This window comes from Gopherus flavomarginatus, chromosome 9, assembly GCF_025201925.1.
Source record: "Gopherus flavomarginatus isolate rGopFla2 chromosome 9, rGopFla2.mat.asm, whole genome shotgun sequence".
NCBI classification, from domain to species: domain Eukaryota; kingdom Metazoa; phylum Chordata; order Testudines; family Testudinidae; genus Gopherus; species Gopherus flavomarginatus.
The window spans coordinates 41,003,605-41,020,223 of NC_066625.1; the positions used below are offsets into that span (position 1 = coordinate 41,003,605).

General features: G+C 53.3%; 1 non-coding gene across 1 annotated transcript; it reads right to left on the bottom strand.

Annotated features, from left to right (window-relative positions):
• Positions 1-13,301: 13,301 nt before the first annotated feature.
• Positions 13,302-13,375, bottom strand: TRNAN-GUU (transfer RNA asparagine (anticodon GUU)). The gene has a single exon. It is a non-coding gene; the product is annotated as a tRNA-Asn (tRNA).
• Positions 13,376-16,619: the final 3,244 nt, after the last annotated feature.

The window sequence follows — 16,619 nt, forward strand, 5'->3', positions numbered from 1 at the left end:
CCCTCGCCAGTTACCCAGCTCGCCAGTGTGTGGGAGCGAGGGGCTGGGGAGACACGGCCCAGAGTTCTGTGCTGCCCCTTTCTTACCCAACCCGGGGCAGGCTGACAGAGCAATATAGACGCTCTCCAGAGCACGGAGCAGCATCCGCCCATGCAGCCAGGCAATGAGCATTTCCCACAGCCTGGAGCCAAGAGAGAGGCAGCAGCTGCTGTTCCAGCTCCCCGGGGACAGGCCCTGTCAGCCAACAGACACTTCTTACTCACCACAGCTAAGGGCATCAGGTTCCTCTGGTGGGGGTGTGGAGCAGCCGTTCATTTTCCTGTTCGCACTCCTCTGCCGTGTGAAAATCGGGGAGGAGAGGCAGAAGCCCCACCTCCTTCCCAAAATGATGTCCAGTGGGGGAAGCCAGGACAACAGGGTGGGGCGGCAAATGGTGACCAGACTCTCACTGCCAGGGTCTAGTCTAGCTCAGCGTCCAGCTCAACTTCCTCCCCACTGGCCCCCAGTCCCCTTCCACCACCAGGTCAACCCAGACACTAGGGCAGGAACCGGGTGAGGCAGCAAGTCAAGCTGATCAAAGCAGGCCAAAGTGAGTCTTGTCTTCATGGGCAGCTGACAATGACGTCCTTTTTGTGTGCAACTGCTGCAAAAACATCCCGAACAGAGAGGCAACAGGCCAAAGTAATCCTATGCAGCTGCCAAAGTAGCTTAGCTGTGGGTGCATTAGACTGAAGCTGTAAAGGTCCTGGGTTCAATCCCAAGCTTTGGCATGTCCTTTCATCTTTCTTTGTGCAGGGGTGGCTTGCTCTCTGGGAGCACAGTAGTGCCTGCACCCAAGGTGAATCCCTAAGCTTGGGCTCTGCAGTAGAAAAAGATCCTGTGGGCTTCTGCCCCTAGTTGTCTGGCCTGACCTTCGACAGTGAGGGACAGGAGCTGTCTCTCCTACATGAGTTATTGGTGCACCCAATATGGCAGGAAGAGAGTGAGACAGGGTGGCCCTCAGGAATGGTGTCAGAGGGCTGCTGGGCAGTGACAGGCTGGGATTGGGGATGAAAACTCCTTTGTGCATCTTAGCAAGGGCAGTACCCTGGAAAGGGCATCTGTGAAAACAGCTGTTGTGGAAGGGATTTGGGGGCCAAGGAGGAGGCACTTGATGTTCAGTGCCTTAGGGAAGCTGGACTTGGACACAGTGGGTGTTTAGAAAATGCACATTCATGAGTTTAGGGTAGATTAACAGGAAGAGGGTGAGTGGAAGAAGGGCCCATCTCTCTGGTCCTCCAGGCCAGCGAAGAACCATAGGGTTGGAGTCTTGTTCTTCACATTCACGGTGTGAGTACAGAAGGTGGTGGAGCTCTGAACAGGGAAGGCATTACTGATGGGCTTTGTGCTCTGTAGCACTGGTTATGGCTATATTAGTGTGTATGGTCCCCAGTTAAGGCATGAATGGAAAGATCAGTGGAAGAAACTGGCTCTCTTCCTCTGGACTGTTTGGTGTTGGGGGGATTTTAATTGTGTCAGCTGGCCTGTGGACTGCTGGTCCTGTTTTCCTGACTGTCAGAGGAAACGTTTTTACAATGAGTACTACCTGGCGCAGGTCTGTAGTGAGGTGGGCTTAGAGGAGCTCACACCAGTCCCAAAGGGGGTTCACCTTTCTGTGGGGACAGGCCAGGAGTTGCATTGACCGGATTTACATGAAGGAGAGCACGTCAACAACCCAGGGTAGTGCCTTTGGACTGTTCGGATCACGCAGCTCTCACAGAGTGCTCAATGTGGGCAATTCCCTGACCAGGGGCGGCTCTATGTATTTTGCCGCCCCAAGCATGGCAGTCAGGCAGCCTTCGGCGGCATGCCTCCGGGAGGTCCTCTGGTAACGCGGATTCAGTGGCATGCCTGTGGGAGGTCCTCTGGTAACGTGGATTCGGTGGCATGCCTGCAGGAGGTCTGCTGGTCCCGCGCCTTCGGCGTACCCGCTGCTGAATTGCCATGGAAGCTGTGGGACTGGCAGAGCTCCTGCAGGCATACCGCCTAATCCGCATTACCAGAGGACCTCCTGCAGGCATGTCACCTAATCCGCATTACCAGAGGACCTCCTGCAGGCATGCTGCCGAAGGCAGCCTGACTGCCACTCTCACAGTGACCGGCAGGCAGCCCCCCGCAGCTTGCCATCCCAGGCACGCGCTTGCTGCGCTGGTGCCTGGAGCCATCCCTGTCCTTGACCCAGGGCAGAGGACATTGGAAGCTGAACATCCAGAGCTTGCAAGATAAAAGAGCAGGGGGGCGAGGCCTGGCGGTGTTGGCAGAACAGGAAAGCATTAGAGGGTTCTATGGCAACCAGGGGATTGACGGAAGTCGGTGAGGGAGGAGTTGGCGGCTTTGTTCCAGTGATCAGGCAAACACCGCAACATCAAAGAAACCAACGGTGCCATGTTCTGCAGTGTCACCTGTGGGATTTCCACAAGAGCATCCAGGCTGGGAAGCCAGTCAGCCTGTGAATGTATGACCGGATCAAGTGACACCTGCCCGAGTTCCAGGAGATGAGGCTGCAGCTGGCCGATATGAGCGGGAGCACCGAGTGAAGGGAGTAGCGGCCTCCCCTGACATTTTTGCAGCCTGAAGGGAATGGAGACGAAGCAGGGGGATGTGGGGACTCAGGGCAGGACCTGCGGATCCCATAGTGCAGGACCACAGTTGCTGCAGGAGGAGAGAGAGAGTCTTGTGAGAGGAAGCTGCTGGTTGGAAGCAGTAAGTGCAGAGTGCAAACCAGCCAGCCAATAGACACAAGGGTCTAGGAAACAAAACAGCAGCTGGTTCCATGGTGTAATGGGCAGCCCGCAGGACTTTGAATCCTGGAATCTGAGTTCAAATCTCAGTGGGACTTCCTGGAGATATTGTGGTTTGCTGCAAAGCTTGCTGCTCAGTGTGTATGGTTACCCTCTACCTGGGTGAACTGAAGCATTTTTTCTCCTCCTCCTGGGTCACTGATGCCCTTTGCAGATAGGTCTTTGGTCCAGCTGGCTGCTATAGGGTGGGGTCCTAGAACTTAACTGTCTGGCTAGAGATTCCTGCGGGTTGACCTGATGGTGGAGTTTCTTGCTGCTTCACCTGATGTCCACAAGTTTGGTCCCTGAAGCTGCAGCTCTTCTTCTTGCCCACATGGCATTTAAAGGAAGGAGTGCCAGATCCAGGCTTCCCAGGCTGGAGCCCAGCACACCTTTCCTCCTCTGGGCACCTAGAGGAGAGGCTGGTGGCACTGAGGGCTCCAAGGGAAGCCTTAAAAGCCACAGAACAACCAAGGTCAGGGCAAGAGGAGGGTAGGACCATGCCTATGAGTGGTCTTCAGACAGGCACAAAAACACTCAGCCAGGCTGCTCCCTGCCATGCCAAACACCCACTGAAGGCCACCTGCGACCGAACATGCAAGGCGACTGCTGATGCTCTGTGGTCAACGTCACAAGATGGTAGGAAAGCAGGGCCAGCCCCCCTGGTGGGGCCTCTTACTGTTCCCACTCCAGGTGCTCACTTTTGCAGTGGGGCAGGAGATTTTACCCCAAGAGGCTTTTCCCCAGCTGGCGAGAAGCAGAGAAACACCCAGGCTCCCAAGGCGCTATGGAGCGACCCCTTCAAGCACAGGGACTGGCGCACATTTGGAAGAGGGAAACTGCTCTACACACTGGCCCGGGCAGCCGCCCATTTTCTTTGGCAAGTCAGGAAGGGCAAAGGCTAGACTGGAAGCACTTGGGGCTCCTGCCCCAGCCTTTGTGACACCCACCTCCCAACTCCTTCCCGGGGCTCTAGCTGCAGCCAGAGCATTAGCCTGAGCAGCCCAGAAGAGGTTCCAGCTCTGAAGGGAGCAGGACTTTCAGCACAACGGTAAAACTGCACAAGCACAACCACAAAGGGACTCGAACTCTCAATCGCCTGATCCGAAGTCCTTTAGGCCACATAGAAAAAGGCCCTCCAAGCACTTTTTTGGAAAAGGCAGACACTGATGTATCAAACGAAGTGCGGATTCACCCACGAAAGCTCATGCTCCAATGCTACCAATGCTGTTAGTCTATAAGGTGCCATACGACTCTTTGCTGCTTTTGCAGAAACTATGTTTCTCAGGTCAGCTACTGAGGGGGGCCGAGACGCTCTGGGCACAAGAAGTCGAGTTCCCAGTGAGATGTGAGACTTAATTCTCTGGAGCCGGGTACAGGGCTTTGGCAGGGAGGCTCAGGCAAGGGGGATTGTGGTGCAGCGGATGGAGAGGCTGTCTAGATGCGGAGATGTAATCTCACTGAGGAGGAGGAGGAGGAATCCTGCTGATAGGCAGTGTCCAGGGCCGGTGCAAACACTAGGTGAACTAGTCGGCAGCCTAGGGTGCCAAGTGGTTGGGGGCACCAAAAAGTGCACTCAGGGGAGCCAGTGGAGTGGAGGTGAGCTCGGCCAGGGAGTTGGGGGGGTGCAGGGGAGGGCTGCCAGCAGCAAGTAATGGGGGGTGTGCAGGGGGACTGCTTCCTGTTCCAGCTCACCTCTGCTCCATCTTCTCCCCTGAGCACGCCGCCCCTGCTCTAATTCTCCTCCCCTCCCAGACTTGCCGCACTAAACAGCTGATTGGCACGGCAAGCCTGGGAGGCGGGAGAAGTGGAGCGGCACCGGCGTGCTTAAGGGAGAAGGTGGAGCAGAGGTGAGCTGGGGTGGGGAGCTGCTGCAGGGGGGACTGGCCGGCTCTTCCCAAAGGCCCCCGCCCTTGCACTCACTGCATCGTAAGTGGAGTGACCCAGACCCAGCCTAGTCCATTCCCCTGGCTCCCAGTTACGCCGCCGGCGAGTGCTGTGGGGAGGTTCCCCCCTACCCCCAAACTTGGCAGCCAGGGGAGGTCTATGGGCCTGGGTCTCTCACCCCTTCATCCCATCCCCCGCCCCCAATATCCCTCTTGGGGTCTGTGGGGCTGGGTCTCTCTCCCTGCCCCTGTGCTCCCCCCTGCACAGCATGTCCTGGGAGTGACTCAGTTTCCCTGGACCAACATTTCTCCACTCCACACATGTCTCTTCTGTCTCCCAGCTCCCTCACCCCACCCCATTTCCCCTGCAGCCCAGGCTGGGTCTCTACCAACCCCCTCTCCTCTCTTCCTGACCCCTGCCCCTACTGGTCTATGAGGTTGAGTCTCTCCCTCCCCTCATCCCTTCCCCCAATATCTCCCTGCCCCAGGCTGTGACGTGCTATGACATGTGCTGGGGCCAGGGCTCGCTCCAGGGTTTTTGCCGCCCCAAGCGGTGGGGGAAAAAAAACAACCCATGATTGCAATCGGTGGCAGCTCCACTGTGCCGCCATTTTCTTTGGCTGCAATTCAGTGGCAGGTCCTTTCCTCCGAGAGGGACCGAGGGACCCGCTGCAGAATTGCTGCCGAAGAGCCCGACATGCCGCACCTTCCCCTTGGCCGCCCCAAGCACCTGCTTGCTGAGCTGGTGCCTGGAGCCAGCCCTGGCTGGGGCTGTGACGTGCACTGGGGCTATTACCTGCTGTGACCTGCTCACTCCCCAAGGGCAACTCACTCACTTGAATCCAGCAGGACCGAAGGGGTCACGTGTCCATGGGCGGGGTTATGCAGATGAGCAGTGTCTGGTGGCAGTAAGGAGAGTAGCGAGATGAACCGAAGGAGCCGGGCAGAGAGAATTCTCTGTGTGTGGACAGAATCCGGTGTGGGGAGTTCGTGTGCGGAGTGCCTGCACCGGAGTGACTTCGGGGCAGTGATTGCCACTGAGCTACGTAGTGACAAAAGGTGTGTGAATGGGGTGTGATGCCTGGCTGGGAGCAGCTCGTGGTGATAAGAATAGTGGTGGGAGCAAGAAGTCCTGTCCTAGCAGGGGATGTATACCCTGAGAAGGTGTTTTGTGGGTGCAAGTAGGTTTGGAGACTTCTTGTCATGACAAGGGGTGTCTGTAGGTAGAACCCTCCTAACCCCACTAGTTTTCTCTGTGTTGGGGGGGGCAGATTCTGTGATGTCACAGCACCTAGGGGAGGTGTTTGAATCATAACTCCAAAGTGGGAGAACAAGTCCCCCCACTCCTGCTCAGTTTCCATTAGGAGGCTGGGCTGGGATCTCTAGGGAGAGAAGCACAGGGAAAAACAGTCTCCCCTATGGATCCCAGTCCCCTTGCTCTAGACTCACTCCACTTCCAGAGCCAAGGATAGAACCCAGGGGTCTTGGTGCCCAGCCCCCTCCCTGCTCTGACCCCTAAACTCCACTGCCGTCCCAGGGGGGTACAGGGGTCACTGGGTCTGTGTCCCAGCTCTGCTAAGGGCCTTGACTGATTTTCCCAAAGTGCTTCCTTCTGAATCTAGCTGACAAAGTGGGGATTCACCCACAAAAGCTCATGCTCCAGTACGTCAGTTGGTCTATAAGGTGCCATAGGACTCTTTTCTGCTTTTACAGGTCCAGCACATCTGCCCCCCCTGCCCGATCACTGCCCACCCCCTTGTGGGGGCACCAGCACTGTGCTGGGTCATGATGGGAAATTGTCCAAGCTGGCCCAGGGGAGACGTGTGTGTCCCTGCTTCCCTCTGCTGATGGGGCTGAGCCCTGCTCTGTGTGTGTGTGCATCTGTGACACTATTTGTATCAGTGTGTTGCTGGGCTAACCACTAGGAAATGGCTGTGCAGGATTTTGTATTCTGCAGCAAGTGACACACACACACTCAAAGGGACTCACACAATCCCAAGAACACTCACACACAACACACTCAGAGGGACATGCTAGCCCAACCCCCAAAGAGACAACAATCACACCCCCAGGCACACTCACAATCACTCTCCCACACACACCATAACATTCACAATTGTGCTCAGAGACGCAACTGCACTCAGTTCACTCCCACTGCTCCAAATACAAGGTCCTCCTGCCCCACACAGCATGTGCCAAGGCCTGTTGAACTCACTGCCACTGGACAGCTAACAATAAGAATGATCCCCTCATGCTGGATCATCTGCTTGGCCCCCCACTCCCTCTCAGGGCACGCTAGGTGGCGTGGTTGGGGATTGTGCAATGGCCCCGCACCAGGCAACGCAGAACAGACACCACACGCCTTGCCCCGCCTCACCTGAGCTGCTCGCCAGGTGCTTGGAGCCCAGCACCCCACACCTTGGCACTTCTGCCCCACAGGGGGTGAGCTGCAGCCCCCGTCACACTCCACAGAGGGGAGAAGGGTCAGGCTAGCCAGCCCTTGTAAGATGAAATCACCACCGGGGTCGACGGTATGGGGGCTGTGACATACGGAGAAATGGTTGTCACGCCAGCAGAGGGCAGCAGAGCATACGCACATACACAAACACACACACACACACACATAATTGCAAACATATACATGAATCCAGCCATACACACACACAATTGCTAATATACACAAACACGTGCACAAATCCAGACCACATCAACACAAGCCTGGGACCAGGGGAGTAGAGCAGGCTGGGGCCAGATCACTCCACTTCTTGCAGGAAGTAGCCAGCACCCCATCCCCCACAGAGGTCTCGGACCAGCCCCCCTGTCATAGTTAAGGGTTAATGCCTCTTTTACCTGTAAAGGGTTAAGAAGCTCAGTAAACCTGGCTGACACCTGACCAGAGGACCAATAAAAGGACAAGATACATTCAGATCTTGGTGGGGAGGAAGTCTTTTGTTTGTGCTCTTTGTTTTGGGGGTTGTTCACTCTTGGGACTAAGAGGGACCAGATGTCCATCCAGGCGCTCCAAATCTTTCTGAATCAGTCTCTCATGTTTCAAACTTGCAAGTAACAGCCAGGCAAGGCGTGTTAGTCTTATTTTTGTTTGCTCAACTTGTAAATGTTCCTTTTTACTGAGAGAATTTTACCTCTATTTGCTGTAACTTTGAACCTAAGGCTAGAGGGGGTTCCTCTGGGCTATATGAATCTGATTACCCTGTAAAGTATTTTCCATCCTGATTTTACAGAGATGATTTTTACCTTTCTTTCTTTAATTAAAAGCTTTATTTTTAAGAATCTGATTGATTTTTCCTTGTTTTAAGATCCAAGGGGATTGGATCTGGACTCACCAGGAATTGGTGGGGGAAAGGAGGGGGGGATGGTTAAATTCTCCTTGTGTTAAGATCCAAGGGGTTGGATCGGTGTTCACCAGGAACTTGGTGAAAAAGCCTTTCAAGGCTGCCCAGGGAGGGGAAGGTTTTGGGGGGACAGGAAGTATTCCAGACACTGAAATTTCTGGATGGTGGCAGAGTTACCAGATCTAAGCTAGTAATTAAGCTTAGAAGTGTCCATGCAGGTCCCCACATCTGTACCCTAAAGTTCAGAGTGGGAGAGGAACCTTGACACCCTGTCTGCTTCCCCCCACACAGGCCTAGGGCCTGAGCCTGCTCTGCTCCCCTGGCTTCCAAGTTTGGGGGAAGGGGGGAACCGCCCCACAGCACTCGCCGGCAGCGTGGCTGGGAACCACAGGAGTGGACCAGGCTGGGGCTGGGTCACTCCACTTACCATGCAGTGAGGTCAGGCACGGGGGGTGCGGGGCTGGGGTGGAGCAGGGGCGGGGACCATGGGGAAGAGCCGGGAAGCCCCCTCTGCAGGAACACCCTACCCCAGCCCACCTCTGCTCCGCCTTCTCCCTTGAGCACGCCGGCGCCGCGCCATTTCTCCCGCCTCCCAGGCTTGCGGTGCCAATCAGCTGTTTAGTGAGGAAAGCCTGGGAGGGGAGGAGAATTAGAGTGGGGGCAGCGTGCTCAGGGGATAAGATGGAGCAGAGGTGAGCTGGGACAGGGAGCAGTTCACCTGCACGCCCCACCCCCATTACTTGCTGTGGACAGCCCTCCCACTGCAACCCCCAGCCCCCTGCCCCAGCTCACCTCCACTCCACTGCCTCCCCTGAGTGCACTTTTTGGTTCCCACAACCACTTGGCACCCTAGGCTGCTGACTAGTTCGCCTAGTGGTTGCACCGGCCCTGGCCACTGCCTATCAGCAGGATTCCTCCTCCTCCTTCTCAGTGAGACTAAATCTCTGCATCTAGACAGCTGGTCCATCAGCTGCACCACAATCCCCAATGCCTGAGCCTCCCTGCCAAAGCCCTGCACCCGGCTCCAGAGAATTAAGTCTCACATCTCACTGGGAACTCGACTTCTTGTGCCCAGAGTCTCAGCTCCCCTCAGTAGCTGACCTGAGAAACACAGTGTCATAAACAGATAAGAAAAGTTAATAGCACAGAAGTACTTTATATCTCTTTGACTGTAAAGGGTTAACAAGTTCAGTAAGCCTGGCTGTCACCTGACCAGAGGACCAATCAGGGGACAGGATACTTACTTGAGGCAGGGAAGTTTTTGTGCTGTGCTGTTAGTTTTGGTTGTTGTTCACTCTGGGGGCTCAGAGGGAGCAGACGTGCAACTAGGTTTCTCTCCAATCTCTCCAATACAGGCTCTTATAAGTTCAGACTAGCGAGTACTAGGTAGATAAAGCGAGTTAGGCTTATGGTTGTTTTCTTTATTTGCAAATGTGCATTTGGGTGAAAAGAGTTTAATTGTGTATTTGGCTGAAAGGAGTTCAAATTTGTATTTTTGCTGAAAGGATTTTAATTTGTATTTATATACTTAGGCTGGGAGGGTGTTCTCAGTGTCTATAGCTGAAAGACCCTGTACTTATTCTATTTTAAATTTACAAAGATAATTTCTACTATTTTTCTCTCTTTTATTAAAAGCTTTTCTTGTTTAAGAACCTGATTGTTTTTTTTAATTCTGGTGTGAGACCCCAGGGGACGGGGTCTGGATCCACCAGGGAATTGGTGGGGAGAAAGGAGGGAAGGGGGAGAGAGAGGCCAAATTCTCTCTGTGTTAGGATTACTGTCTCTCTCAGGGAGAATCTGGGAGGGGAAGGGAGAAGGAGGGGGGAAGGTACATTTTCCTTTCTCTTTTGTAATTCAAGGAGTTTGAATCACAGTGATCTTCAAGGGTAACCCAGGGAGGGGAAGTCTGGGAGACGTAACGGTGGGGGAAAGGGTTTGCTTTTCTTGTGTTAAGATCCAGAGGGTCTGGGTCTTGCGGGGTCCCCGGGCAAGGTTTTGAGGGGACCAGAGTGCAGCAGGCACTGGAATCCTTGGTTGGTGGCAGCGCTACAGGTTCTAAGCTGGTAATTAAGCTTAGAGGAATTCATGCTGGTACCCCATCTTTTGGACGCTAAGGTTCAGAGTGGGGAATTGTACCATGACACACAGTGTCTGCAAAAGCAGCAAAGAGTCGTGTGGCACCTTATAGACTAACAGCATTGTTAGTATTGGAGCATGAGCTTTCGTGGGTGAATCCCCACTTCGTTTGATGCATCAGTGTCTGTCTTCTCCAAAGCAGTACTTGGAGGGCCTTTTTGTATGTGGCCTAATGGATAAGGTGCCTGACTTCAGGTCAGGCGACTGAGGGTTCAAGTCCCTTCATAGTTGTGCTTGTGCAGTTTTGCCGTTGTGCTGAAAGTCTTGCTCCCTTCAAGGCTGGAACCACTTCTGGGCTACTCAGGCCAATGCTTTGGCTGCAGCTAGAGCCCCGGGAAGGAGTTGGGGGTTGGGTGTCACAAAGGCTGGGGCAGGAGCCCCAGGTGCTTCCAGTCTAGCCTTTGCCCTTCCTGACTTGCCAAAGAAAATGGGCGGCTGCCCAGGCCAGTGTGTAGAGCAGTTTCCCTCTTCCAAATGTGCGCTAGTCCCTGTGCTTGAGGGGGTCGCTCCATAGCGCCTTGGGAGCCTGGGTGTTTCTCTGCTTCTCGCCAGCTGGCGAAAAGCCTCTTGGGGTAAAATCTCCTGCCCCACTGCAAAAGTGAGCACCATGGGTGGGAATGGTAGGAGACCTCACCAGGGGGGCTGGCCCTGCTTTCTACCATTTCCGATAATGGCCACAGAGCATCTGCAGATGGCCTTCAGTGGGTGTTTGGCATGGCAGGGAGCAGCCTGGCTGAGTGTTTTTGTGCCTGTCTGAAGGCCACACATAGGCATGGTCCTGCCCTCCTCTTGCCCTGACCTGAGTTGTTGTGTGGCTTTTAAGCCTTCCCTTGGAGCTGTCAGCACCCACTGCCTCTGCTTTAGGTGCCCAGAGAAGGAGAGGTGTGCTGGGCTCCAGCCTGGAAAGCCTGGCCCTGGCACTCCTTCCTTTAAATGCCATGAGGGCAAGAGGAAGAGCTGCAGCTACAGGGACCAAAGTTGTGGACATCGGGTGAAGCAGCAAGAAACCCAACAATCAGGTCAACCCGCAGGAATCTCTAGCCAGACTGTTAAGTTCTAGGACCCCACCCTGTAGCAGCCAGTGGGACCAAAGACCAATGGGCATCAGTGATCCAGGAGGAGGAGAAAGAAAAAAACATCATTCTAGTTCAGCCAGCAAGAGGATAAACAAGCATGTTGAGCTCCAAGGTTTTGCAGCAAACCAACATATCTCTCAGAGGTCCCACTGAGTTTTGAATGCAGATTGCAGGATTCAGAGTCCTAAGTGCTGCCCATTACACCAGGGAACCTGCTGCTTGTTTACTTTCTAGACTCCTGTGACTCTCAGGTGGCTGGTTTACACTCTGCACTTATTGCTTCCCACCAGCGGCTTCCTCTCGCGGGACTCTCTCTCCTCCTCCAGCAACTGTGGTCCTGCACTATCAGATCGGTGGGGTCCTGCCCTGAGTCCCAGCATCCCTCTGCTTTGTCTCCATTTCCTGCAGTCTGCAAAAATATCAGGGGAGGCCGCCCCTCCCTTCACTCGGTGCTCCCGCTCAAATCAACCACTGCAGACTCATCTCCTGGAACTCGGCCAGCTGTCGCTTGATCCGGTCGGCCAACTTGGAGCAGAAGCCCATTCTATGTTTTCCTGCATGTATGTTGGTTTGCTGCAAAGCCCTGGAGCTCTATGTGCTTGCTCCCTCTCTCACGATGAACTAGAGTGAGGTTTTTTTCTCCCTCATGCTGGGTGACAGATGCCCACTGGAGACAGGTCTTTGGTCCGGCCGGTTCAATGGGCCGGCTGCTGTAGGTTGGGGTCCTAGAACTTAAGTCTGGCTAGAGAGTCCTGTGGGTTGACGATATGGTTGTTTCTCATTGCTTCACCTGATGTCTACAACTTTGGTCCCTGCAACTGCCATGCTCTTCCTCTTGTGCACATGGCATTTAAAAGGAGTGCCAGGGCCAAGCTTCATAGTCAGGGAAAGGCAGGGCGGGGAAGAGTCCCAGGCTACTCTGGCACCGCTCTGCTGGCCACCCTCTCTGCTCTGGGATGTCTTGTGGTCCCACCAGGAGCGGAACAGGCTCCTTAAAAGCAGGGCCGCCCAGAGGATTCGGGGGCCTAACGCGGGGGAGCAGACATAAAAAAGGCACCATTGGCTGTGGCGCTTGTACTCACTGGGCGGCATCCGAGTCTTCAGTAGCAGCAGGTCCTTCGGTTGCTCTGCGTCTTTGGCAGCACTGAAGGACCCGCCGCTGCCTGCCAACGCGAGAGCTCATAAGGCACTAATCCGGATAGTGGTGGCTGGGTGGCAGGCAGGCCTGAAGAGCCAGCAGAGTGGCACAGTGGAAGCGTGCTGGGCCCATAACCCAGAGGTCAGTGCATCAAAGTCATCCTCTGCTATGCGTGCGCTTGTTTCTTTTCCTTCTGGGCCTTCAAGCGAGGCGGTGACCGCAGAGCACCAAGAGCCTGGGCCATGAGGCAAGAGGTGCCTGAGGCGAGGCCAGGGAGCTCCCCGGCACCTCTGGCTGCCTGGGCTGAAGGCAAGAGGCAGGCCTGGGCGTAATGAGGGCCTCCTGTCCTGTAATGAGGCCGCACTGGTCCCCTTTTCTCACCCACACTGGCAGGCGGTTGCTGCGGGAGAACACGAGGGAGGCTCTTGGGACGCCAGGCAGTGCTGTGTGTGTGGCTGTCAGGGGAAAGAGCTGAGGTTCCCGACTCGACCTGCCATTGACTCATGTGGCTCTGCATGCCGTCAGCCAGCGCGAGCCAGGCTGCGGACGTGACTCAGGCTTGGGCAGCATGGCTGCACTTTCCTGACGAGGCATGAGGCGCAGCGTACAGGGAAGTCGGAGGGAGGTGTCTTTGAGATGGTGTGTCTCGTCCACTTCTCCCTTGCCGCTTGGGTGGAGGCAGGAAGGGAGCGAAACGATCCCGGCAGAAGGTTTTGCGCTCGACCTTGAGGATTAAGCTTGAGCCCTCCGGCACGGCTGCCAGGAGATGGGTTTCTGAATGGCAAACAGCCCACTCCTCGGGCCACCAGCTGAAAGCACTGAGGCAGCAAAACAGGACCTTTGAGGCTCCCAGTAGCTTTCAAGGAAGCAAGGAAGTATTATGGCCTTTCTGCTGTCCCTGGGTGGACTTGAATCACCATCCTTTCAGTTAACAGCCAAATGTGCTGACCCATTGCACCACAGAGACAGGTACAGGCCAGGCTGTGTTGAGCACAATCAGCTCAGGGTCCGGTATAGCACATACATGCAGCGCTTAGACAGGAAAAAGCAAGGAACTCGACTGGTATGGAGTGAAAGTTCTGTAGGAAGGAACCAAAAAGAGCATTGGGGCTGCGGTCTATCGCTTGCATACACTTTCTTTGGCCTGTTTTCCTCTAAGAGTTAGCAGGGTGAATTTCTTAGTCACAGTTCAGTGGATGGATTTATGCAAATTCTAGACCCTGAGACTTGGAGCTGGGGTGCACAACTTTCAGGGTGCATGCACCACCTCAGCAACTAACCTTTGCTACCTCACTGCAGAACACACCACACACAGCAGCCTTTTACACATCAGGACCAAACCATACCAGGACACAGGTGTAGCCACTTAAACCTAGGGCCCACAACTTCAGCACTAACAACAATTCAAAGACATTCAATCTTGCCTCTGTCTTTACACGCCAGGGACAGCAGGAAGGAACTCAGCCAAGGTGAGACACCCCACAACACACATAAACAAACATCCATTCCTACCAGGTGTGGGCATTTCCTCTGATTTTTAGCCTGCTAACACAGCAGTGGGAGATTGTCCTCTGGCTTTCCGCCCGGCTTCCTTCGCCATGCGCCTGGGCGTCAGCGGGACTGTCTCAGGAGAGCAATTCTGCCCCCTCACCTGCCGTCCCTGAGAAAAGTCTCCTTTGAGCCCTGGGGCCCGGCCAGGGACTCCAATTTCCATACCCATGGTGCATTGCGTGCAGCAGAGCGAGTCACTGGTCAAGGTGCTGGTTTTGCTTCCAGTGTCCCTGGTTCCAATGATCACACTCGGGATTTAAATTAGTTCAATTAAATTTTCTCTAAAAGCGAGAGGCTTAGTGGGCAGTCAGTGTAGTCACTCTGCCTGTAGCATATCATGCGTTTCCCTGGCAGTGACTCTGCAGAAGTTTTTGGGTTTGTTTTATCAAATTTTTGTTTCTTCTATTTTCTTCCTTTTTTTTCTAAGTTGAAGGGTTTCTTGGAGAGTGATATTTGTGAGTTTTTACCCAGTTTTGTGAGGTTGTTATCTCTTGTTGTGAAAAGAAAGCAGAATTCTGGTTGGACTTTTGCTATTTCTGTTCTGGGAGTCAGTGGCTGTGATACAATCCTTATTGACGCATAGACTCATAGACTCATAGGTCAGAAGGGACCAACATGATCATCTAGTCTGACCTCCTGCACAAGGCAGGCCACATAACCCTACCCATCCACTTTTATAACAACCCCTAACCCAGGATCAAGTTATTGAAATCCTCAAAATTGGTTTGAAGACCTCAAGCTGCAGGGAATCCACCAGCAAGCGACCCATGCCCCACGCTGCAGGGGAAGGCTTAAAACTTCCAGGGCCCCTGCCAATCCGCCCTGGAGGGAAATTCCTTCCTGACCCCAAATATGGCGATCAGCTAAACCCTGAGCATGTGGGCAAGACTCACCAGCCAGCACCCAAGAAGGAATTCTCTGCAGTAACTCAGTTCCCATCCCATCCAACATCTCCCCGCAGACCATTGAGCAGACTTATCTGGTGATAATCCAAGATCAATTGCCCCAATTAAACTATCCTGTCATAACATCCCCTCCATATACTTATCAAGCTTAGTCTTAAAGCCAGAAAAGTCTTTTGCCCCCACTACTTCCCTCGGAAGGCTATTCCAGAACTTCACTCCCCTAATGGTTAGAAACCTTTGTCTAATTTCAAGTCTAAACTTCCTTATATCCAATTTGTACCCATTCGTCCTTGTGCCTACATTAGTACTAAACTTAAATAATTCCTCTCCCTCCCTAACGTTAACCCCCCTGATATATTTATATAGAGCAAGCATATCCCCCCGCAGCCTTCTTTTGGCCAGGCTAAACCAGCCAAGCTCTTTGAGTCTGCTTTCATAAGGCAGGTTTTCCATTCCTTGGATCATCCTAGTAGCCCATCTCTGGACCTGTTCCAGTTTGAATTCATCCTTCTTGAACATGGGACACCAGAACTGCACACAATATTCCAGATGGGGTCTCACCAGCGCCTTATATAACGGTACTAACACCTCCTTATCCTTGCTGGAAATACCTTGCCTGATGCATCCTAAAATCGCATTTGCTTTTTTAACAGCCTTATCGCATTGGCGGCTCATAGTCATCCTGATATCAACCAATACCCCAAGGTCCTTCTCCTCCTCTGTCGCTTCCAACTGATGCGTCCCCAACATATATCTAAAATTCTTATTATTAAGCCCTAAGTGCATGACCTTGCACTTTTCACTATTGTATTTCATCCTATTACTATTACTCCAGTTTATAAGGTGGTCCAGATCTTCCTGAATAGTATCCCTGTCCTTGTCCATGTTAGCAATACCCCCCAGCTTTATGTCATCCGCAAACTTTATTAGCACATTCCCGCTCTTTGTGCCAAGGTCAGTAATAAAAAGGTTAAATAAAATCGGTCCCAAAACCGATCCTTGAGGGACTCCACTAGTGACCTCCTTCCAGCCTGACAGTTCACCCTTCAATACGACCCGCTGGAATCTCCCCTTTAACCAGTTCCTTATCCACCTTACAACTTTCATATTCATCCCCATCTTTTCCAATTTAACTAACAGTTCCCCATGTGGAACTGTGTCAAACGCCTTACTGAAATCGAGGTAAATTATTGATGATGGCAGGAGAAGATCTCTCTCTTCTACAGTGATGCTGCAATTTTTTGTTGGGCCCTTTCTCCTCCCCTCTCTCCTTTCCAACCAGGCAGGCAGGCTTGGTGGCCTGTAGAGGTGGGTCAAGACAGGGTTTCTTTTGGCAGACACCTGGTTGAGAACTGGTGCTGTATGGTATCTCTCCTTAGTCATTTCTTGTCTAAACTGACCAGCCCTAATGTCTGTAGTCTCGTCTCATACTTTGGAAGCCTGCTATTTACCCCTTTTCATTGCAAAAACAGACTATTCCTATTCTTTCTTTCCTATCTGCTAACCAGTTACTGATCCATGAGAGGGCTCGAGCTGTCTGGGGTAGCTCATGACTGTGAGTGGCAACCTCAGGGCAGCCTGTTAAGAAGCAGGGCACAACCCCCAAATCAGTTGTGTGCTCTAGACTTAGATTTCACCAAGTGTCAGATTCAGGATGACGTGCCTTTTATGACTTTTTAAACCAAACTTGCTATTTTTGCATAATTTAAGCATTCTATGCAGAGGACTAGAAATGTTTTTATTAACCTGTATATT